This window comes from Salmo trutta, chromosome 3, assembly GCF_901001165.1.
Source record: "Salmo trutta chromosome 3, fSalTru1.1, whole genome shotgun sequence".
Lineage (NCBI taxonomy): Eukaryota > Metazoa > Chordata > Actinopteri > Salmoniformes > Salmonidae > Salmo > Salmo trutta.
In genome coordinates, this window is record NC_042959.1 from 66,710,086 (window position 1) to 66,734,949 (window position 24,864).

A 24,864-nucleotide genomic window follows, 5' to 3' on the forward strand; every position below is an offset into this window, starting at 1 on the left:
GACCACTACCATTGAAGCCTGCGCGAGGATGTCCGTCAGGAGTTGGCCTGCAGGGATACCACCGTCACCTTTGACCAGCTGGTGGACATGTCCATTAGGTTGGATAACCTGCTGGTCACCCACGGACGTCCAGAGAGGGCTCTGTCAATTCCCTCTCCCAGCACCACTGCTCCGGTGCCTATGGAGCTGGGAGGGGCTGCGCTCAAGGAGGCCGGAGGAGGGGCTTTCACGTGTACCATCTGTGGCTGCAGAGGTCACACTGCTGGTCGGTGCCGTGTTGGTTCCTCTAGGGGTCGAGGCAGCAGGCAGAGTACTCTGGCGTTGCCCCAGGTGAGCATGCACCACTCTCATCCAGAGCCCTCTGTTGTACACCTGTTTTTGCATGTTTATTTTCCTGAGTTTTCTCCACATTCCCAGCATAAGGCGCTCGTCGATTCAGGCGCGGCTGGGAGTTTTATCGACAGATGGCGTCCCCAGTCTTCTAGCCATCATCGATCCACTTTTCATTTTCCATTTGTTTTGTCTTGTTTTCCTCACACTTGGTTCAATCCCCTCAATCACTTGTTGTGTATTTAACCCTCTGTTCCCCCCCATGTCTTTGTGTGGGATTGTTTATTGTTTGATGTATGCGCACATTAGACTGGTTGCGCTGGGTTATGTCAAACAGTCTATTGTATTTCGTATTCGTTGTGCCGTGTGTTTTTGGTTCGCCTAAATAAAAGGCTCCGTTTGCTACCCAATATCTGCTCTCCTGCGCCTGACTCCCGTACAGCCATTTACGCATACCTGACACTGACTGTTAGAACTGTTAAGGCTCCATGGATTGATGAGAACTTGAAAAACTGCATGGTTGAAAGAGATGGGGCAAAAGGAGTGGTTAAATAAGTCTGTCTCAACAAAAAGAAGAAGAAACTGTATTAGGAAGCGAGATCAATGATATAAAGAATGACGGAAAAAACTTTAGAGCACATTAAATGAAATTATGGGCAGAAAGACAAATTCAACTCCATCTTTCATCGAATCAGATGGCTTATTCATCACAAAACCATTTGATGTTGCCAACCATTTTAATGATTACTTAATTGGCAAAGTGGGCTAACTTAGGATGGAAATGTCAACAACGAACCGTGAGCCATCGTATTAATGCATAAAAAAACAAATAATGAAAGAAAAGCCTTGCAAGTTAGAATTTTGTAAAGTAAGGAGAGGTGGAAAAATTATTGTTAACGATCAATAATGACAAACCTCCTGGCATTGACAACTTAGATGGAAAGCTACTGAGGATGGTAGCTGACTCTATAGCCTCTCCTATCTCTTCGATTATAATCACAGTTGTGTATATCCCGCCCCAATCAGACACATCAACGGCCCTGAAAGAACTACATTTGACTCTATGATAACTGGAATCCACATATCCTGAGGCTGCATTTATTGTGGCTGGGAATTTTAACAAGGATAATCTGAAAACAAGGCTCCCTAAATTTTATCAGCATATCGAATGCTCGACCCGGGCTGGCAAAACCCTGGATCATTGTTATTCTAACTTCCGCAATGCATATAAATCCCGCCCTCCTTTCAGAAAATCTGACCACGACTCCATTTTGTTGCTCCCAGCCTATAGACAGAAACTAAAACAGGAAGCGCCCGGGCTCAGGTCTGTTCAACGCTGGTCCGAACAATCGGATTCCACGCTTCAAGATTGCAACAATCACATGGACTGGGATATGTTCCGCATAGCATCGGACAATAACATTGATGAATACGCATATTTGGTGAGTGAGTTTATTAGCAAGTGCATCGGTGATGTTGTACCCATAGCGTCTATTAAAACATTCCCCAAACAGAAACAGTGGATTGATGGCAGCATTCGCGCAAAACTGAAAGCACGAACCACTGCTTTTAATCAGAGCAAGGTGACCGGAAACATGACCGAATACAAACAGTGTAGCTATTCCCTCCGCAAGGCAATCAAACAAGCTAAGCGTCAGTATAGAGACAAAGTAGAGTCGCAATTCAACGGCTCAGACACAAGAGGTATGTGGCAGGGTCTACAGTCAATCACGGACTACAAAAGTAAAACCAGCCCCGTTGCGGACCACAATGTCTTGCTCCCAGACAAACTAAACAACTTCTTTACTCGCTTTGAGGACAACACAGTGCCACTGACACGGCCCGCTACCAAAACCTGCGAGCTCTCCTTCACTGCAGCCAACGTGAGTAAAACAATTAAACGTGTTAACCCTCACAAGGCTGCCAGCCCAGACGGCATCCCCAGCCGCGCCCTCACAGCATGCGCATGACCAGCTGGCTGGTTTGTTTACGGACATATTCAATCAATCCTTATCCCAGTCTGCTGTTCCCACATGCTTCAAGAGGGCCACCATTGTTCATGTTCCCAAGAAAGCAAAGGTAACTGAGCTAACTAGTCAAGGACCATATCACCTCCACCCTACCTGACACCCTAGACCCACTCCAATTTGCTTACCGCCCCAATAGATCCACAGACAACACAATCGGAATCCCACTGCACACTGCCCTAACCCATCTGGACAAGAGGAATACCTATGTAAGAATTCTGTTCATCGACAACAGCTCAGCATTTAACACCATAGTACCCTCCAAACTCGTCATCACCCTGGGTCTCAACCCCGCCCTGTGCAACTGGCTCCTGGACTTCGTGACGGACCGCCTCCAGGTGGTGAGGGTAGGTAACAACATCTCCACCCCGCTGATCCTCAACACTGGGGCCCCACAAGGGTGCGTTCTCAGCCCTCTCCTGTACTCCCTGTTCACCCATGACTGCGTGGCCATGCACGCCTCCAACTCATCATCAAGTTTGCAGACGACACTACAGTGGTAGGCTTGATTACCAACAACGACAAGACGGCCTACAGGGAGGAGGTGAGGGCCCTCGGAGTGTGGTGTCAGGAAAATAACCTCACACTCAATGTCAACAAAACAAAGGAGATGATTGTGGACTTCAGGAAACAGCAGAGGGAGCAGCCCCCTGTTCACATCAACGGGACAGTAGTGGAGAGGGTGCAAAGTTTTAAGTTCCTCTGTGTACACATCACAGACAAACTGAAATGGTCCACCCATACAGACAGCATGGTGAAGAAGGCGCAGCAGCGCCTCTTCAACCTCAGGAGGCTGAAGAAATTCGGCTTGTCACCAAAACACTCACAAACTTTTACAGATGCACAATCAAGAGCATCCTGTCGGGCTGCATTACCACCTGGTACGGCAACTGCTCCGCCCTCAAACGTAAGGCTCTCCAGAGGGTAGGGAGGTCTGCACAGCGCATCACTGGGGGCAAACTACCTGCCCTCCAGGACACCTACACCACCCGATGTCACAGGAAGGCCAAAAAGATCATCAAGGACAACAACCACCCAAGCCACTGCCTGTTCACCCCGCTATTATCCAGAAGGCGAGGTCAGTACAGGTGCATCAAAGCAGGGACCGAGAGACTGAAAAACAGCTTCTCTCTCAAGGCCATCAGGCCATCACTAACATTGAATGGCTGCTGCCAACATACTGACTCAGTATGTTGGCAGTACTCTAGCCACTTTAATAATGAAAAATTGATGTAATAAATGTATCACTAGCCACTTTAAACAATGCCACTTTATATAATGTTTACATACCCTACATTACTCATCTCATATGTATATACTGTACTCTATACCATCTACTGCATCTTGCCTATGCCGTTCGGCCATCACTCATTCATATATTTTTATGTACATATTCTTATTCATTCCTTTACACTTGTGTGCATAAGGTAGTTGTTGTGAAATTGTTAGGTTAGATTACTTGTTAGATATTACTGCATGGTCGGAACTAGAAGCACAAGCATTTCGCTACACTCGCATTAACATCTGCTAACCATGTGTATGTGACAAATAAAATTTGATTTTATTGGATTTGATTTTTCTGTCATATCTTTAATCTGAGCCTAAAGTCCTTGTCCTCAGGCCTGGAGGGAAGCCAAAGTAATTCCGCTACCCAAAAGTTTGTAAAGCTGCCTTTACTGGTTCTAACAGCAGACCTATAAACTTGCTGCTAGCTCTTAGCAAACTGTTGGAAAAAATTATGTTTGACCAAATACAATGGTATTTCTCTGTAAACAAATTAACAACAGACTTTCAGCATGCTTATAGAGAAGGGCACTCAACATGTACTGCACAAACCCAAATGACTGATGATTGGTTGAGAGTTGAGGAGAAACTCACTGCATCACTTCTTCTTTTTATAAGAAACATTAACGTGTTGAAAATCCCAAATTTTTTGCATAGTCAATTTACACACAGCTCTGACACACAGACTTACCCCACCAGACATGCCACTAGGGGTCTTTTCACAGTCCCCAAATCCAGAACAAATTCAAGAAAGCATACAGTATTATATAGAGCCATTATTGCATGGAACTCTGTTCCATCTCATATTGCTCAAATTAGCAGCAAACCTGTTTTCAAAAAACAGATAAAGCAACACCTCATGGCACAACGCCTCTCCCCTACTTGACCTGCATTGATATGTAGTCTACGTGTGCCTTTAAAAAAAATGTATGTAGTTCTGTCCTTGAGCTGTTCTTGTCTACAGTCGTGGCCAAAAGTTTTGAAAATGACACAAATATACATTTTCACAAAGTCTGCTGCCTCAGTTTGTATGATGGCAAATACTCCAGAATGTTATGAAGAGTGATCAGATGAATTGCAATTAATTGCAAAGTCCCTCTTTGCCATGCAAATTAACTGAATCCCAAAAAAACATTTCCACTGCATATCAGCCCTGCCACAAAAGGACCAGCTGACATCATGTCAGTGATTCTCTCGTTAACACAGGTGTGAATGTTGACAAGGACAAGGCTGGAGATCACTCTGTCAAGCTGATTGAGTTCGAATAACAGACTGGAAGCTTCACAAGGAGGGTGGTGCTTGGAATCATTGTTTTCCTCTGTCGACCATGGTTACCTGCAAGGAAACACGTGCCGTCATCATTGCTTTGCACAAAAAGGGCTTCACAGGCAAGGATATTGCTGCCAGTAAGATTGCACCTAAATCAACCATTCATCAAGAAATTCAAAGAGAGCGGTTCAATTGTTGTGAAGAAGGCTTCAGGGCGCACAAGAAAGTCCAGCAAGCGCCAGGACCGTATCCTAAAGTTGATTCAGCTGCGGGATCGGGGTACCACCAATACAGAGCTTACTCAGGAATGGCAGCAGGCAGGTGTGAGTGCATCTGCACGCACAGTGAGGCGAAGACTTTTGGAGAATGGCCTGGTGTCAAGAAGGGCAGCAAAGAAGCCACTTCTCTCTAGGAAAAACATCAGGGACAGACTGATATTCTGCAAAAGGTACAGGGCTTGGACTGCTGAGGACTGGGGTAAAGTAATTTTCTCTGATGAATCCCCTTTCCGATTGTTTGGTGCATCCGGCAAAAAGCTTGTCCAGAGATGTAACGGCCGTCGGGAGAGAGAGTAGACCAAGGCGCAGCGGAGTTAGTGTTCATCATAGTTATTTAATTAACGTAAGAACACGATACAAAAAACAAGAAAACCGACAGCCAAAACAGCCCTGTCAGGTGCGAAACGAATCAGAAACAATTACCCACAAAACCCCAACGGAAAAACAGGCACTTATGTGTGACTCCCAATCAGCAACAACCAACAACAGCTGTGCCTGATTGGAAGCCACACGGCCAAAATCAATGAAACAGACAACATAGAAAATGAACATAGAATGCCCACCCAATGTAACACCCTGGCCTAACCAAAATAAAGAACAAAAACCCCTCTCTATGGCCAGGGCGTTACAAGAGAAGACAAGGTGAGCGCTACCATCAGCCCTGTGTCATGCCAACAGTAAAGCATCCTGAGACCATTCATGTGTGGGGTTGCTTCTCAGCCAAGAAAGTGGGCTCACTCACAAATTTGCCTAAGAACACAGCCATGAATAAAGAGTGGTACCAACACATCCTCCGAGAGCAACTTCTCCCAACCATCCAGGAACAGTTTGGTGACGAACAATGTATTTTCCAGCATGATGGAGCACCTTGCCATAAGGCAAAGTGATAACTAAGTGGCTCGGGGAACATAACATCGGCCAGGAAACTCCCCAGACCTTAATCCCATTGAGAACTTGTGGTCAATCCTCAAGAGGCGGGTGGACAAACAAAACCCCACAAACTCTGACAAACTCCAAGCATTGATTATGCAAGAATGGGCTGCCATCAGTCAGGATGTGGCCCAGAAGTTAATTGACAGCATGCCAGGGCTGATTGCAGAGGTCTTGAAAAAGAAGGGTCAACACAGCAAATATTGACTCTTTGCATCAACTTCATGCAATTGTCAATAAAAGCATTTGACACTTATGAAATGCTTGTAATTATACTTCAGTATTCCATAGTAACATCTGACAAAAATATCTAGACAATGAAGCAGCAAACTTTGTGGAAATTAATATTTGTGTCATTCTCAACACTTTTGGCCACGACTGTATTTAATGTTCTGTATTATGTCATGTTTTATGTTCTGTGTGGACCCCAGGAAGAGTAGTTGCTGCTTTTGCAACAGCTAATGGGGATCCTAATAAAATACCAAATACCAAATCTAGTAGGAGAAAGACTGGAGGACAGGACCCCTACCTGCTGTAATCTAGTAGGAGAAAGACTTTAGGACATGACCCCTACCTGCTGTAATCTAGTAGGAGAAAGACTGGAGGACAGGACCCCTACCTGCTGTTATCTAGTAGGTGAAAGACTGGAGGACAGGACCCCTACCTGCTGTACTCTACTGTAGAAGGAAAAAGACTGGAGGACAGGACCCCTACCTGCTGTAGTCTAGTAGGAGAAAGACTGGAGGACAGGACCCCCACCTGCTGTAATCTATACAGCAAACACTTTGACAAGATGAAAAGAAAAACGGAGAGAGAGTGAGAGCGAGAGAAGGGGGGTGGAGAAGGAGGGGGCACAGATCAATCACTTGTTCCATGCTCTGACACTTCAGACATTCCCCCGTGACCTATCTCTAGCTTGGAACAGTTTGAAGAGAGAGGTGTGCTGCTCTGGTGCAGGGAACCACAGTGACCATGTAATCATGTTAGCGCTGTATGGAGTGATTCCAAGCCATGGTGTTATATAAGAAAATCACGAAGCCATGACTTTATAACATGATAAGTGCATGACAGGATCAAAACAACCATATACACATGTAGGATCTTAATTTGAGCCAGTTTGCTACAGTAGGAAAATAATCCTGCAGCAACAGGAAATGTGAATTAAGTGATTATAATTCATGGACATTTCTGTAGGGGTTGATACATTTTTCATAAAGGAAAATCAAGTATGACATTTTAAAGGGGAAATAACAAACTTAAGAAGTATTTTTAAAAATACACTAAAGATTTTACATTTCCTGGAAAGTTCTCCTGCAACATGGTGATCAAATTAAGATCATACAGTGAGGGAAAAAGTATTTGATCCCCTGCTGATTTTGTACATTTGCCCACTGACAAAGAAATGATCAATCTATAATATTAATGGTAGGTTTATTTGAATAGTGAGAGACAGAACAACAACAAACAAATCCAGAAAAACGCATGTCAAAAATGTTATAAATTGATTTGCATTTTAATGAGGGAAATAACTATTTGACCCCTCTGCAAAACATTACTTAGTACTTGGTGGCAAAAGCCTTGTTGGCAATCACAGAGGTCAGATGTTTCTTGTAGTTGGCCACCAGGTTTGCACACATCTCAGGAGGGATTTTGTCCCACTCCTCTTTGCAGATCTTCTCCAAGTCATTAAGGTTTCGAGGCTGACTTTTGGCAACTTGAACCTTCAGCTCCCTTCACAGATTTTCTATGGGATTAAGGTCTGGAGACTGGCTAGGCCACTCCAGGACCTTAATGTGCTTCTTCTTGAGCCACTCCTTTGTTGCCTTGACCGTGTGTTTTGGGTCATTGTCATGCTGGAATACCCATCCACGACCCATTTTCAATGCCCTGGCTGAGGGAAGGAGGTTCTCACCCAAGATTTGACGGTACATGGCCCCGTCCATCGTCCCTTTGATGCAGTGAAGTTGTCCTGTCCCCTTCGCAGAAAAACACCCCCAAAGCATAATGTTTCCACTTCCATGTTTGACGGTGGGGATGGTGTTCTTGGGGTCATAGGCAGCATTCCTCCTCCTCCAAACACGACGAGTTGAGTTGATGCCAAAGAGCTCCATTTTGGTCTCATCTGACCACAACACTTTCACCCAGTTGTCCTCTGAATCATTCAGATGTTCATTGGCAAACTTCAGACGGGCATGTATATGTGCTTTCTTGAGCAGGGGGACCTTGCGGGCGCTGCAGGATTTCAGTCCTTCACTGCGTAGTGTGTTACCAATTGTTTTCTTGGTGACTATGGTCCCAGCTGCCTTGGGATCATTGACAAGATCCTCCCGTGTAGTTCTGGGCTGATTCCTCACCGTTCTCATGATCATTGCAACTACACGAGGTGAGATCTTGTATGGAGCCCCAGGCCGAGGGAGATTGACAGTTCTTTTGTGTTTCTTCCATTTGTGAATAATCACACCAACTGTTGTCACCTTCTCACTAAGCTGCTTGGCGATGGTCTTGTAGCCCATTCCAGCCTTGTGTAGGTCTACAATCTTGTCCCTAACGTCCTTGGAGAGCTCTTTAGTCTTGGCCATGGTGGAGAGTTTGGAATCTGATTGATTGATTGCTTCTGTGGATAGGTGTCTTTTATACAGGTAACAAGCTGAGATTAGGAGCACTCCCTTTAAGGGTGTGCTCCTAATCTCATCTCGTTACCTGTATAAAAGACACCTGGGAGCCAGAAATCTTTCTGGTTGAGAGGAGGTAAAATACTTATTTCCCTCATTAAAATGCAAATCAATTTATAACATTTTTGACATGTGTTTTTCTGGATTTGTTTGTTGTTATTCTGTCTCTCACTGTTCAAATAAACCTACCATTAAAATTATAGACTTATCATTTCTTTGTCAGTGGGCAAACGTACAAAATCAGCAGGGGATCAAATACTTTTTTCCCTCACTGTACACAACTGCATGGTAATGAGGCTGAGACTCGGAGAGCAGCCGGTTTTTCAAGTGTTCTCCTCCTCTCTACCTCTCATCCTCTCTACCTCTCTACCTCTCCTCCTTTCTATCGCTCCTCCTCTCTACCTCTCCTCCCCCTCTACTGCTCTTCCTCTACCTCTCCTCCCCCTCTACCGCTCTTCCTCTCTACCTCTCCTCCCCCTCTACCTTTCCTCCCCCTCTATCTCTCTTCCTCTCCTCCTCCTCTCCTTCCATACCTTTAAAGAGCTCATCAGGACCCACTCAGAGAAAGGACTGATCTGTCGCAGCACAAAGAGCCTCTGGTTAAATTGGTCCTCAGGTCATTGATGTGAAGTCTACGTTCTCATTCAGTCTCTCTCTATTCAGCTTCCTACTTCACTTTCTCTCACTTTCTGCAAAGGTTAGGCAGCGGAAACGCAATGTCCTAAATTACATCCTGCCATGCTGCTCTGAGACTGAGAGCTCCTTAGGCTTCTGACATGATTAACCAAAACACATGGCCCTAACTATGACACATGTTGCGGTTGGGTTGGCATCCAGGGTTAGTGTGGTTGGTGAAATGTGTTACATCTGGTGTTGTGTCTTCTCTGCTCTCTTCACAGGTTCCTGGTGGCAGCTGGTAAGACATTCAAGACCTAACTTCCACTTTCTTCCTTCCTGCCGGAAAACATATTTTACACCCTCTTCTGTTGGCTTTGCAATGAGTCATGGTCAAGCTTGGCTGTGTCTGCTAGTCGGTCAGATTATTTGTCTTCCTGGAATGAAATGATTGTCTGCAGATTGAGAGCGTTCCTTGACTTCTTGTTAATGTCAGCGTAGGTGTGGGCTTACTGTTGTTCTGAGCTAGCCAGTGATCCCAGGTTGAAGTAACTTCCGGGTCCCTACCACATCAGTGGGCAGGGCTGAGATGTCATCCAGGAGACAGTGGAGGGATGGGATCATTCATGACCAAGCTATGGTTTGATATACTACATGGCCAACGCTGTCTAAGACAGCTGTTTGTAGAGATTTCCAACACTGTCTAAGACTGCTGTTGGTGGAGATTTCCAACACTGTTTTAGACTGCTGTTTGTGGAGATTTCCAACACTCTCTAAGACTGCTGTTTGTGGAGATTTCCAACACTGTCTAAGACTGCTGTTTGTGGAGATTTCCAACGCTGTCTAAGACTGCTGTTTGTGGAGATTTCCAACACTGTCTAAGACTGCTGTTGTTGGAGGTTTCCAACGCTGTCTAAGACTGCTGTTTGTGGAGATTTCCAACACTGTCTAAGACTGCTGTTTGTGGAGATTTCCAACACTGTCTAAGACTGCTGTTTGTGGAGATTTCCAACACGGTCTAAGACTGCTGTTGTTGGAGATTTCTAACACCGTCTAAGACTGCTGTTTGTGGAGATTTCCAACACTGTCTAAGACTGCTGTTGTTGGAGATTTCCAACACTATCTAAGACTGCTGTTTGTGTTGATTTCCAACACTGTCTAAGACTGCTGTTTGTGGAGATTTCCAACGCTGTCTAAGACTGCTGTTGGTGGAGATTTCCAACACTGTCTAAGACTGCTGTTGGTGGAGATTTTCAACACTGTCTAAGACTGCTGTTGGTGGAGATTTCCAGCACTGCTGAAGTCAGCTGGTTGCGGAGATGTTGGTGGAACATTGTGATAAATGGGTCGTTCAAAGTCACCCTCCATATACTGTGCTTCATTAGATATCATGCCATCACCTTTCCCATGTTCTCATGCATACAGTATGTACAGTATGACACGATAAATGGTTTGCAGTTTAGTGACCTTGTCCTTGGTGGTAGAGATTGACGTGGAGCAGGGTTTCTTAAACTATGGGCCTGGGCCCAAAGTGGGCCCTGGGCATGTGGGTCGCAAGTTATCAGAATGCGTCTATAATCACACACTATTTCATCTTAATTTGGGTCGTTGGAGAATGATTTGGGTCACGGGAGAACGGTCCATTTCTTATTTGGATCTTGAGCTGAAAAAGTTTAAGAACTCCTGACGTAGAGGACCAGAGAATGGCACAGAAGGGCTCACATCTGTTGGTGTGACATGGAACCTCTAGAATAGATGACTCCTTCTAGCCAGAGGCAGGCTGGCAGAGGCACCGTTCAAGGGCACATTGGTTATGTAACAAACAAACAGCTGACTTTACCATGCCTTTGCACATCTACACATTTAGCATGTTATGTCACAGAAGGTAATTCAGCAGAAATATAAATACGATTGGCGAATTAAAATAACTGAGAGTATGGATTGAATATATAAACGTGTCTATGTGACTCAGTGCTTTCGTTTTTTGCTTTTTGTTTTATGCAATTGTTCTGTCTCCCTCATAATATCACATTGCAGTGGAGGGCATTCAGAATTCAGAGAAAGTCCTCCATTCAATCTCATAGGACAGGGGTTATCGCCATGCGGCATGAACATCACATCAATCATCGAGCCGTTCCTGCAGGGAATAACTCAGCACGTAGCGTGTCCAGATTCTCTTATTGTCTCTGTTAGTTGGATCACATTGGTATAATCCTGGAACAGTGGGGAGGGAAGCCACATTAAGGTACACACACACACACGCATGCACACACACACATACACACACACACACTTTCCTCCTGGGGAATAAACCATTGGTAGCATTCCTATGCTCCTCCTAGCCACATCACTAGCTGATAAGTAACATGGTGATGACAGTCTGAAAAACAAGATGAGAAATCACTACAAAGATTTACAGGTATATGTTAAAAATGTTGTCTGTCTCACTGAAGAATAAGCCCAAACAGATGTACATGTCCTGATAGATCCCAGAAGTTCAAATTACAATATGGACTGGGACAGGGGAAAGGGGAGAGGGGTGAGGGGACAGGGGAAAGAGGCGAGGGGAGAGAGGTGAGAGGGGAGAGAAGCGAGAGGTGAGAGGGGAGAGAGGCGAGGGGAGAGGGGAGAGGGAGGAGGTGAGAAGGGAGAGGGGAGAAGGGAGAGGTGAGAGTGGCAAAGGGAGAGGGGGAGGTGAGAGGGACGAGAGGGGAGTGAAGGAAATAAAGAGAAAGAAAGAAACATGGCACCAATGGAATGGAGGGAAGGAGAAAAAGAGAGTGAAAAGAGAGAGAGAGTGAGTTAGACGATTGACGATGGATGGATGGATGGATGGATGGATGAATAGGGAGAGAGGGAGGGAGGGATGGATTAATGAATAGGGAGGGAGGGAGGGATGAATAGGGAGGGAGGGAGGGAGAGGGAGAGAGGGATGGATGGATGAATAGGGAGGGAGGGAGAGAGAGAGGGGGGATTGATGAATAGCGAGGGAGGGAGGGAGGGAGGGAGGGAGGGAGGGAGGGAGGGAGGGAGGGAGGGAGGGAGGGAGGGAGGGAGGGAGGGACATGCAGTCAGATGAGATAACCAATCTGGCTTCAAAGAGGTTGGGAGGTTTCCTAAATCTGACAGAGGTATGGGGTCTGGAGACTGAGAGGAGTGGAGAAGGTGTGTGTGTGTGTGTGTGTGTGTGTGTGTGTGTGTGTGTGTGTGTGTGTGTGTGTGTGTGTGTGTGTGTGTGTGTGTGTGTGTGTGTGTGCATTTGCATGTGTATGTGTATATTCAGTTTATATAATGATGTGTGTGTAATGATGTAAGTGTGTGTGTAATGATCTGTATGTGTGTACACAGTATATATAATGATCTGTATGTGTATATACAGTATATATAATGATGTGTGTGTAATGATCTGTATGTGTATATACAGTAAATATAATGATCTGTATGTGTGTACACAGTATATATAATGATCTGTATGTGTATATACAGTATATATAATGATGTGTGTGTAATGATCTGTATGTGTATATACAGTATATATAATGATCTGTATGTGTATATACAGTATATATAAGACCCCATTGGGTCTTCACGACTGGATCACCGACGTTATCTGCCCGAGGGAGTTGTCCAACTGGCCCCTCCGTCGCGACGTAACCTGATCGCCCATCTGCGGCCAGCTAATCGTTAGCTGTCTTTTCGGCTGCGATCTGAATAGGTCTGTCGGACACTTTTCTTGGGCCACTATAACTAACTATTTTGCCAACTTGGACAGGTCCCCCCTTCCACACGGAACCCCACTAACCCACAGACGGAAACGCACGAGGCGGCTAAAAACAGACCTCCCTCCCATCTTCCACCAGCTTGATACCTATGGCCCGGCTAGCTGTCTGATTCTCACTGGACCCTCTGATCACTCGGCTAAGCATGCCTCTCCTTAATGTCAATATGCCTTGTCCATTGCTGTTCTGGTTAGTGTTTATTGGCTTATTTCACTGTAGAGTCTCTAGCCCTGCTCATTATACCTTATCCAACCTCTCAGTTCCTCCACCCACACATGCTATGACATCTTCTGGTTTCAATGATATTTCTAGAGACAATATCTCTCTCATAATCACTAAATGCCTAGGTTTACCTCCTCTGTACTCACATCCCACCATACCTTTGTCTGTACATTATACCTTGAAGCTATTTTATCGCCCCCAGATACCTGCTCCTTTTTCTCTCTATTCTGGACGTCACAGACGACCAATTCTTATAGCTTTTAGCCGTACCCTCATACTTATCCTTCTCTGCTCCGCTGGGGATGTAGAGGTGAATCCAGGCCCTTCAGTGCCTGGCTCCACACCTACTCCCCAGGCGCTCTCTTTTGATGACTTCTGTAACCGTAATAGCCTTGGTTTCATGCATGTTAACATTAGAAGCCTCCTCCCTAAGTTTGTTTTATTCACTGCTTTAGCACACTCTGCCAACCCGGATGTCCTAGCTGTGTCTGAATCTTGGCTTAGGAAGTCCACCAAAAACTGTGAAATCTTCATCCCTAACTACAACGTTTTCAGACAAGATAGAACGACCAAAGGGGGCGGTGTTGCAATCTACTGCAGAGATAGCTTGCAGAGTTCTGTCCTGCTATCCAGGTCTGTACCCAAACAATTTGAACTTCTACTTTTAAAAATCCACCTCTCCAAAAACAAGTCTCTCACCGTTGCCGCCTGCTATAGACCCCCCTCGGCCCCTAGCTGTGCTCTGGACACCATATGTGAACTGATTGCCCCCCATCTATCTTCAGAGCTCGTGCTACTAGGCTACCTAAACTGGGACATGCTTAACACCCCAGCCATTCTACAATCCAAGCTTGATGCCCTCAATCTCACACAAATTATTAATGAACCCACCAGGTACAACCCCAAAGCCGCAAACACTGGCACCCTCATAGATATCATCCTAACCAATGTGCCCTCTAATTACACCTCTGCTGTTTTCAACCAAGATCTCAGCGATCACTGCCTCATTGCCTGCACCCGTAATGGGTCAGCGGTCAAACGACCTCCACTCATCACTGTCAAACGCTCCCTGAAACATTTCAACGAGCAAGCCTTTCTAATCGACCTGGCCCTGGTATCCTGGAAGGATATTGACCTCATCCCGTCAGTAGAGGATGCCTGGTTATTTTTTAAAAATGCCTTCCTCTCCATCTTAAATAAGCATGCCCCTTTCAAGAAATTTAGAACCAGGAACAGATATAGCCCTTGGTTCTCCCCAGACCTGACTGCCCTTAACCAACACAAAAATATCCTGTGGCGTTCTGCATTAGCATCGAACTGCCCCCGCGATATGCAACTTTTTAGGGAAGTTAGAAACCAATACACACAGGCAGTTAGAAACGCCAAGGCTAGCTTTTTCAAACAGAAATTTGCTTCGTGCAACTCCAACTCTAAAAAGTTCTGGGACATTGTAAAGTCCATGGAGAATAAGAACACCTCCTCCCAACTGCCCACTGCACTGAGGATAGGAAACTCTGTCACCACCGATAAGCCCACTATAATTGAGAATTTCAACAAGCATTTTTCTACGGCTGGCCATGCTTTCCACCTAACTATCCCTACTGCATTCAACAGCACTGCACCCCCCACAGCTACTCGCCCAAGCCTCCCCCATTTCTCCTTCTCCCAAATCCATTCAGCTGATGTTCTGAAAGAGCTGCAAAATCTGGACCCCTACAAATCAGCTGGGCTTGACAATCTGGACCCTTTCTTTCTAAAATTATCTGCCGAAATTATTGCAACCCCTATTACTAGCCTGTTCAACCTCTCTTTCGTGTCGTCTGAGATTCCCATAGATTGGAAAGCAGCTGCTGTCATCCCCCTCTTCAAAGGAGGTGACACTCTTGACCCAAGTTGCTACAGACCTATATCCATCCTACCCTGCCTTTCTAAGGTCTTCGAAAGCCAAGTCAACAAACAGATTACCGACTATTTTGAATCCCACCGCACCCTCTCCGCTATGCAATCTGGTTTCAGAGCTGGTCATGGGTGCACCTCAGCCACGCTCAAGGTCCTAAACGACATCGTAACCGCCATCGATAAGAAACATTACTGTGCTGCCGTATTCATTGACCTGGCCAAAGCTTTTGACTCTGTTAATCACCACATCCTCATCGGCAGACTTAGTAGCCTTGGTTTCTCAAACGATTGCGTCGCCTGGTTCACCAACTACTTCTCTGACAGAGTTCAGTGTGTCAAATCGGAGGGCCTACTGTCTGGACCTCTGGCAGTCTCTATGGGGGTACCACAGGGTTCAATTCTTGGGCCAACTCTTTTCTCTGTATACATAAATGATGTCGCTCTTGCTGCTGGTGAATCTCTGATCCACCTCTACGCAGACGACACCATTCTGTATACTTCTGGCCCTTCTTTGGACACTGTGTTAACAACCCTCCAGACGAGCTTCAATGCCATTCAACTCTCCTTCCGTGGTCTCCAACTGCTCCTAAACACAAGTAAAACTAAATGCATGCTCTTCAACCGATCGCTGCCTGCACCTGCCCGCCCATCCAGCATAACTTCTCTGGACGGTTCTAACTTAGAATTTGTGGACAACTACAAATACCTAGGTGTCTGGTTAGACTGTAAACTCTCCTTCCAGACTCACATCAATCATCTCCAATCCAAAGTGAAATCTAGAATTGGCTTCCTATTTCGCAACAAAGCATCCTTCACTCATGCTGCCAAACATACCCTCGTAAAACTGACCATCCTACCAATCCTCGACTTCGGCGATGTCATTTACAAAATAGCCTCCAATACCCTACTCAACAAGCTGGATGCAGTCTATCACAGTGCCATCCGTTTTGTCACCAAAGCCCCATATACAACCCACCACTGCGACCTGTATGCTCTCGTTGGCTGGCCTTCACTTCATCATCGTCGCCAAACACATTGGCTCCAGGTCATCTACAAGACCCTGCTAGGTAAAGTCCCCCCTTATCTCCGCTCACTGGTCACCATAGCAGCACCCACCTGTAGCACGCGCTCCAGCAGGTATATCTCTCTGGTCACCCCTAAAGCCAACTCCTCATTTGGTCGTCTCTCCTTCCAGTTCTCAGCTGCCAATGATTGGAACGAACTACAAAAATCTCTAAAACTGGAAACACTTATCTCCCTCACTAGCTTTAAGCACCAGCTGTCAGAGCAGCTCACAGATCTCTGCACCTGTACATAGCCCATCTTTAATTGAGCCCAAACTACTACCTTTTCCCCTACTGTATTTATTTATTTTATTTATTTTGCTCCTTTGCACCATATTATTTATATTTTAACTTTTAACTTTCTTCAAACTACAAATCTACCATTCCAGTGTTTTTTCTTGCCATACTTTATTTACTTTGCCACCATGGCATTTTTTTGCCTTTACCTCCATTATCTCACATCATTTGCTCACATTGTATATAGTCTTATTTTTTTCTACTGCATCATTGATTGTATGTTGTTTTACTCCATGTGTAACTCTGTGTTTTTGTATGTTGTCGAACTGCTTTGCTTTATCTTGGCCAGGTCGCAATTGTAAATGAGAACTTGTTCTCAACTTGCCTACCTGGTTAAATAAAGGTGAAATAAAAATAAAAGTAAATAAATATATAAGGATGTGTATGTGTATATACAGTATATATAATGATCTGTATGTGTATATACAGTATATATGATGATCTGCATGTGTATATACAGTATATACAGTATATATAATGATGTGTGTGTAATGATCTGTAGGTGTATATACAGTATATATACTGCTCAAAAAAATAAAGGGAACACTTGAACAACACAATGTAACTCCAAGTCAATCACACTTCTGTGAAATCAAACTGTCCACTTAGGAAGCAACACTGATTGACAATAAATTTCACATGCTGTTGTGCAAATGGAATAGACAACAGGTGGAAATTATAGGCAATAAGCAAGACACCCCCAATAAAGGAGTGGTTCTGCAGGTGGTGACCACAGACCACTTCTCAGTTCCTATGCTTCCTGGCTGATGTTTTGGTCACTTTTGAATGCTGGCGGTGCTTTCACTCTAGTGGTAGCATGAGACGGAGTCTACAACCCACACAAGTGGCTCAGGTAGTGCAGCTCATCAAGGATGGCACATCAATGCGAGCTGTGGCAAGAAGGTTTGCTGTGTCTGTCAGCGTAGTGTCCAGAGCATGGAGGCGCTACCAGGAGACAGGCCAGTACATCAGGAGACGTGGAGGAGGCCGTAGGAGGGCAACAACCCAGCAGCAGGACCGCTACCTCCGCCTTTGTGCAAGGAGGAGCAGGAGAAGCACTGCCAGAGCCCTGCAAAATGACCTCCAGCAGGCCAAAAATGTGCATGTGTCTACTCAAACGGTCAGAAACAGACTCCATGAGGGTGGTATGAGGGCCCGACGTCCACAGGTGGGGGTTGTGCTTACAGCCCAACACCGTGCAGGACGTTTGGCATTTGCCAGAGAACACCAAGATTGGCAAATTCGCCACTGGCGCCCTGTGCTCTTCACAGATGAAAGCAGGTTCACACTGAGCACGTGACAGACGTGACAGAGTCTGGAGACGCCGTGGAGAATGTTCTGCTGCCTGCAACATCCTCCCGCATGACCGGTTTGGCGGTGGGTCAGTCATGGTGTGGGGTGGCATTTCTTTGGGGGGCCGCACAGCCCTCCATGTGCTCGCCAGAGGTAGCCTGACTGCTATTAGTTACCGAGATGAGATCCTCAGACCCCTTGTGAGACCATATGCTGGTGTGGTTGGCCCTGGGTTCCTCCTAATGCAAGACAATGCTAGACCTCATGTGGCTGGAGTGTGTCAGCAGTTCCTGCAACAGGAAGGCATTGATGCTATGGACTGGCCCGCCCATTCCCCAGACCTGAATCCAATTGAGCACATCTGGGACATCATGTCTCGCTCCATCCACCAACGCCACATTGCACCACAGACTGTCCAGGAGTTGGCGGATGCTTTAGTCCAGGTCTGGAAGGAGATCCCTCAGGAGACTATCCGCCACCTCATCAGGAGCATGCCCAGGCATTGTAGGGAGGTCATACAGGCACGTAGAGGCCACACACACTACTGAGCCTCATTTTGACTTGTTTTAAGGACATTACATCAAAGTTGGATCAGCCTGTAGTGTGGTTTTCCACTTTAATTTTGAGTGTGACTCCAAATCCAGACCTCCATGGGTTGATAAATTGGATTTCCATTGATTATTTTTGTGTGATTTTGTTGTCAGCACATTCAACTATGTAAAGAAAAAAGTATTTAATAAGATTATTTCTTTCATTCAGATCTAGGATGTGTTGTTTAAGTGTTCCCTTTATTTTTTTCAGCAGTGTATAATGATGTGTGTGTAATGATGTGAGTGTGTGTAATGATCTGTATGTGTATATACAGTATATATGATGATCTGTATGTGTATATACAGTATATATAATGATCTGTATGTGTATATACAGTATATATAATGATCTGTATGTGTATATACAGTATATATGATGATCTGTATGTGTATATACAGTATATATAATGATCTGTATGTGTATATACAGTATATATAATGATCTGTATGTGTGTATACAGTATATATAATGATCTGTATGTGTATATACAGTATATATAATGATGTGTGTGTAATGATCTTTATGTGTATATACAGTAAATATAATGATCTGTATGTGTATACAGATATAAAACAATAATATGGTAATAAATAGTAACTTGCGAGCTGGTAACTATAAGTCCATGAAATAGGTTATACAAGAACTGGTGAACAGGAGTCCAATATTGGCATGGAAACCCCTCCAGTAGGCCTTGCATAGCAATAGGCCAGGCAAGACCTGCTCCATGTAAAGAACACCTGCATCACCCCTCTGTATCCATGTACAGTAAAGGTCTGAGACCTGACAATCTCTGATCCACTGGCCACACCACCACAAATCCACCTGGAAGCAGGCAGGCAGGCAGGCAGGCAGGCAGGCAGGCAGGCAGGCAGGCAGGCAGGCAGGCAGGCCCTAATATGCAACCAGGGCTTCTTTTTTCTGATTTGATTACTAATTCAATTTCATTTGTTGAGCCTTTAAAACGTTCTATCCGCATCAGTACCGTCCGTATATTGCTCTTTTCCAAGTGAAAGACCTCGCATCGCAGGGAAATGAGTGGCGGGATATTGCTAAATGGATGTGTAATGGCGGGCGAGGCTAAGGAGAGTGTGAGAGGCGAGAGGCATGGTGCTGCCAACCACATCTATCCACAGCCCAGAAGGAAATATTACCAAGCTGTTTGTCCTCACCTCCGTAATTCTTCCCTAAAGGTACAGAAACACTTATTGAGCTAGCGGGTACACACAACTCAAGTATGCAAGGACAGCAACGTCAGCTGGTCGTCATTTAATTAGTGTGCTTGCTTCAGCAAGAAGTCTCCTGCTATTGGCTGATACTTATTTACACATTGGAGAAGGACTCCAAAGGCCTGCTGGTAGGTGCTGGTAATGAATTAGATATGTGTGTATGATACAATAATTACGCGGTACTGATAGCACATCAGCTGCGACTTTGTAATTAGCATAGAAAGCACACAATAAACCATCTAGAAAAGACCAGCATTGTTAGTAATGACTGTGTTTACAAACACTCAATACACACGTTTTGGATGGGGAACATTTACAGTGACTGTTGACAGCTAAATTAACCGAAGGAGCAATTCTTATTTTCCCAGAATGCTGCACACACTAAGTGAATGGGTGGGGGGAACTAAATAAATAAAGGGGGATACTATTTCTGCCTTGCTGGCTGCCTGTCACTCTTGTTTCTGAAACATGCAGAAGAACACATCGCTCCTCATTCAGAGTTAATCATTTTAACGTTAGAATTAAACGATAAGGAGGGATTCTTAATTAAGGGGAAGAAGACAAGGCCATTTGTCATGGGCTGATATGAAACAGCAGCTCTCTCTGTTGTAGCCTTGAAGTCTGCTCTTTTTAAAGTCCAGTTTTTTCTTGTTCAAAGCCATCTACTGTATGTGATTACACAGTGGAGTAGAGGTCAGATTGATGGGCTTGTTGACCAGAATAAGTCAATAAGGTCACGTTGCACACTGTATGTTTATGACTCATGTACACTCTTAGAAAAAAGGTGCTATCTAGAGCCAAAAAGGGTTCTTCGGCTGTTTCCACAGTAGAACCCTTTGAAGAAACCCTTTTGGTTCCAGCTAGAACCCCTTTGGTTCCAAGTAAAACTCATTTGGTTCCAGGTAGAACCATTTTTGGTTCCATGTAGAACCTTTTCCACCGAGGGTTCTACATTGAACCCAAATTAGTTCTACCTGGAACCAAGAAGGGTTCTACCTGGAACCAAAAATGGTTACCTACTCTACTGTGCTCAACAAAACATCAATTTAAAAATACTTTCTTGCTATGTGCATAGCTACCTGCTTCAGTGCCAAGAAGGGTAGCAAAAACCAGAAGTCATGAGTGACTGGCTTCAGCAAGTGCAGGAGGAATTCTGGCTGGACATAATAAATTCATTCAGAACCCCACACACACACACACACACACACGAGTAATCATTGCATGTGATAGACAGTAGCTTGACTGACACTGGTCTCACGTGACGAGGAAAGGAAAGCTACCAGTCATCTCTCAGTGTGGATGTGGCTGTCTGATGGACAGTCCAGGTAACAGAATCAATCCCCCAGTGCACACATGTCAAACTCATTCCACGGAGGGATGAGTTTCTGCAGGTTTTCGCTCCTCCCTTGTACTTGATTGATGAATTCAGGTCAGTAATTAGTAAGGAACTTCCCTCACCTGGTTGTCTAGGTGTTAATTGGAAAGAAAAAAGAAAACCCCACAGACACTAGGCCCTCCATGGAATGAGTTTGACACCCCTGCCCCAGGGGAACAAACATCAGACATTCAGAAACTCCTTTTACTCAAAGCAGGTGTGATCCATGAGTAGAGTGATAACATTGATCATCATAGCAGATGACGATTTGATATGTATTTTTACTGCAGAGGGGCTGGTGGCACCTGATGTCTTCAGTAAGGGAAAGGGTGTGGCTTCCAACACCAACCCACAATCTGCTGTCATATGATCTGAGAAAAATGTGAGAAATGAATGTGTATACTGTATGTGAATGCACTACTTTAAATGCATCCTTGACACATATATCTCTACATATCCCAAATATAGGTTGAATACAGCTAACTGACAATCAGTTGTTGGAGGCGCATTAGACTGCTGTATCGCGGAGTCGTAATGAGTCACAATAGAAATACCACAGCATCTGGTAAGCTGGAGCCATATGCTACAATGGGCAGAACAAAGCCAATTCAGGCAGTGATCAACCTGCTTAAGAATACATTCTGCACTCACACACACACACACACACACACACACACACACACACACACACACACACACACACACACACACACACACACACACACACACACACACACACACACACACACACACACACAGGAAGGGAGGAACTGTATCAAGCAGATGCTCTATGATTGGTCTATTAACTATATAGCTTTGTTATCCTAAATACAGCCCCTTGGCTAGCACTCTTTATACATCTGGCTATAAAAGAGTTATGCTATTGTAATGATTCTCCCAAAAAGATTCAGGAATTTCATTTCAGATGTTTAGTGGATTTCATCTGGACTACAAAAACCATTTAGAGAACTCTCCCTCCCTCCCTGGTAGTAGCTAACTTGCTAATGTGTGCTGTGAGTGAGGTGAGCTGTCTGCCCTGTGAATGGCGGTGGTTTTGAGTGGCAGTGCTGTGCTAGTGTGTGGTGGGTCAGGGGGTTAGTGGGCACCGCTGGGCTGTAGTAACAAGTTGAAAGCCTTGCCCTGAGCCTGGAGCGTGGGTATAATGACCCGTGGCATGACGTCTCTTGCCTCTGGGTGCCATAACTAATTGGTGCTGCATTCTCTGAAAAGGGTATGTCTCCCTCTCTCCCTTTCTTAACTCCCTATCTCCCTCCATTTCTTTCTTTCTTTATTCACTCTCTCTCACTCCCTCTCTTTACTCTCTGGGTGGAGTCCCTTTCCCTCCATTTCTTTTAAACCTAAAAGATGTGATGGTGTTGAGTGGGAAGGAGGGCATGTGTGTGTATGCGTGTGCGCAAGCGCTTATGTGTGTGTGTGTGTGTGTGTGTGTGTGTGTGTGTGTGTGTGTGTGTGTGTGTGTGTGTGTGTGTGTGTGTGTGTGTGTGTGTGGCAGAGAGACAGAATGAAAGTGAGGACTTTTTCCAATTCAAATCTGCTATCTGCAACGATTGGATTCTGGCCCATGATTTAAGATGGGCCACTGTCATGCTCTCCTTAATGACTGAGACCCTATGAATGCAGCACACTGCATGAAATGCCAAAGGAGCCTCAGAGCCTACTGTCTGGCACCTTGCAGGGGCTTGATACTTGCCCATGAGCCAAGCGTACCTGCTGTGGCATCTGTGTGCTCAAAGAGACACGGGACTCTGGGCCCGTCTCGCTGGACTGTGCCAGCAGGCATCATGCGTCAACGTTGGTTAGGCAAGACCCAGTTTCATCATGTATGTCCACACACACACACACACACACACACACACACACACACACACACACACACACGCACACACACACACACACATACACATACTCTATCCCTCCAGGGGAATTTATTTTCACTGCTACATGTATATACAGACCCGTTTTTGGAATAGCAGTCCATCAAAGCCTATTGGATTAATAGACATACGCTGATGTAACTCTACAGTATATGTTCCAGACAGTGAATGAATATAGTCATTATAGTGGATTCAATTAAACTCAGTCCAGAGTGCCAACTCTCTTCATGTTGAGTCTCTAGTTCATCCAGATAATGCCTTGGGTTCTGCAATGTAGTTCAATGTAATGCAGTTACATTTTATAAGTCTGTCATTTCTACGTTAATGTTTTTAAATGTTTGTAAATTGTAAAGTATTTTTGTCCGTAATGTCTTTTTCATTATGTGTCAGACCCCAGGAAGACTAGCTGTCACCATTGGTGTCAGCTAATGGGGATCCTAATAAAATCTAAAATGTGTTTGATTAGCACAGAGCCAGCTGCTCAGAGCAAACATTCTCTCCCCCATACATGGGGATATGATGAGGGAGACAGAGAGAAGAGAGAGGGGAAGAGAGAGGGGAAGAGAGAGGGGAAGAGAGAGGAAGAGAGAGGGGAAGAGAGAGAGGGGAAGAGAGAGGGGAAGAGAGAGGAAGAGAGAGGGGAAGAGAGAGAGGGGAAGAGAGAGGGGAAGAGAGAGGGGAAGAGAAGAGATGTGAGGTGCTCTCAGGCATCGGTATACCCAGGCTAATGCTGCCACCAAGAGGATGAACTGCTGTTTTAATTGAGCACCAACGGTAGAGGAACCACCCCTACACTCCTAGTCATCGGTCTTGACCCCCAACACACTTATCTAAAAGGATTGGAGAGGTGTAAGCAATATGAAAGATTTGACCCATTTCTAATAGAGGGCAAGGTGGGCACTGGGCAGTTGACATGTGAAGAGCAGCGCAGGACAACAGCAGGAGGCATACTCACAGTTTCTCCCCATCCCTTGCTCTAGTGTCTTGTACGAGGTAAACAGTGCCAAAACTCCCTCTGCCCAATCTCTGTAGGATGCTGTATCTTTTGGCAATCTGGTTGCTGGGGACAGGAGTTATAGGGGTGGAGAGGTGAGTGGACATGGCAGGATGAATGGGCTTCCAGCTCCTCAAACTTGGGCATCTTGTTGAGGGATTCTTACAGGAGAATTAACTGCAAAATTCAGAAAAACACAAACATGTTGCTTTTCCTTATTTTATGCACGTTTGCCCAATTCAGATGAAAATAAATAAATACATATTTTACAAGGGAGACAGAGTCAGATAGCAGCACAACGCACTTGTTACAGTGTAGGATTACTGAAAGCAGAGTCCTGGCTAGCTTATTCCATTTCACTATTGCCACTTTGTCAAACAAACTCACCTGTTTGCAGATAGATGTTGGCTATTTCCACCAGTTTAAAACATCCATAGCGTACTGTATTAACTTCCGTGTTAACTTCCGTGTTTACTCTTGTTCCTATGGTAATAGGAAACCTCGTCTCCCTTTCATTCCACCCTTTTATTTCACCAGGTGTCAGTGAAGAGCCTTCTGATGTGAAGGCCTGTTTGGGATAGGGAGTTTTAGCCTCAAATCTCATGACAATGCATTTTACCAGAAGACTACACGTATACTATATTCTCTTCTAACGTGGAACCGAGTTGTATGAGACATCTGTAGGCTGGCTACCTAACCTAAGTCATATTCTTCAAGAATATAGTCAATTACCTTTTCCACATTTTGTTATGTTACAGCCTTATTCTAACATGTATTAAATTGTTTCCCCCCCCCTCAATCTGCACACAATACTCCATCATGAC

General features: G+C 45.0%; 1 pseudogene; it reads right to left on the bottom strand.

Annotated features, from left to right (window-relative positions):
• Positions 1-24,099, bottom strand: part of LOC115165859 (serine/threonine-protein kinase Nek11-like) — an 80,763-nt pseudogene extending 56,664 nt beyond the window's left edge.
• Between the last annotated feature and the right edge of the window lie 765 nt (positions 24,100-24,864).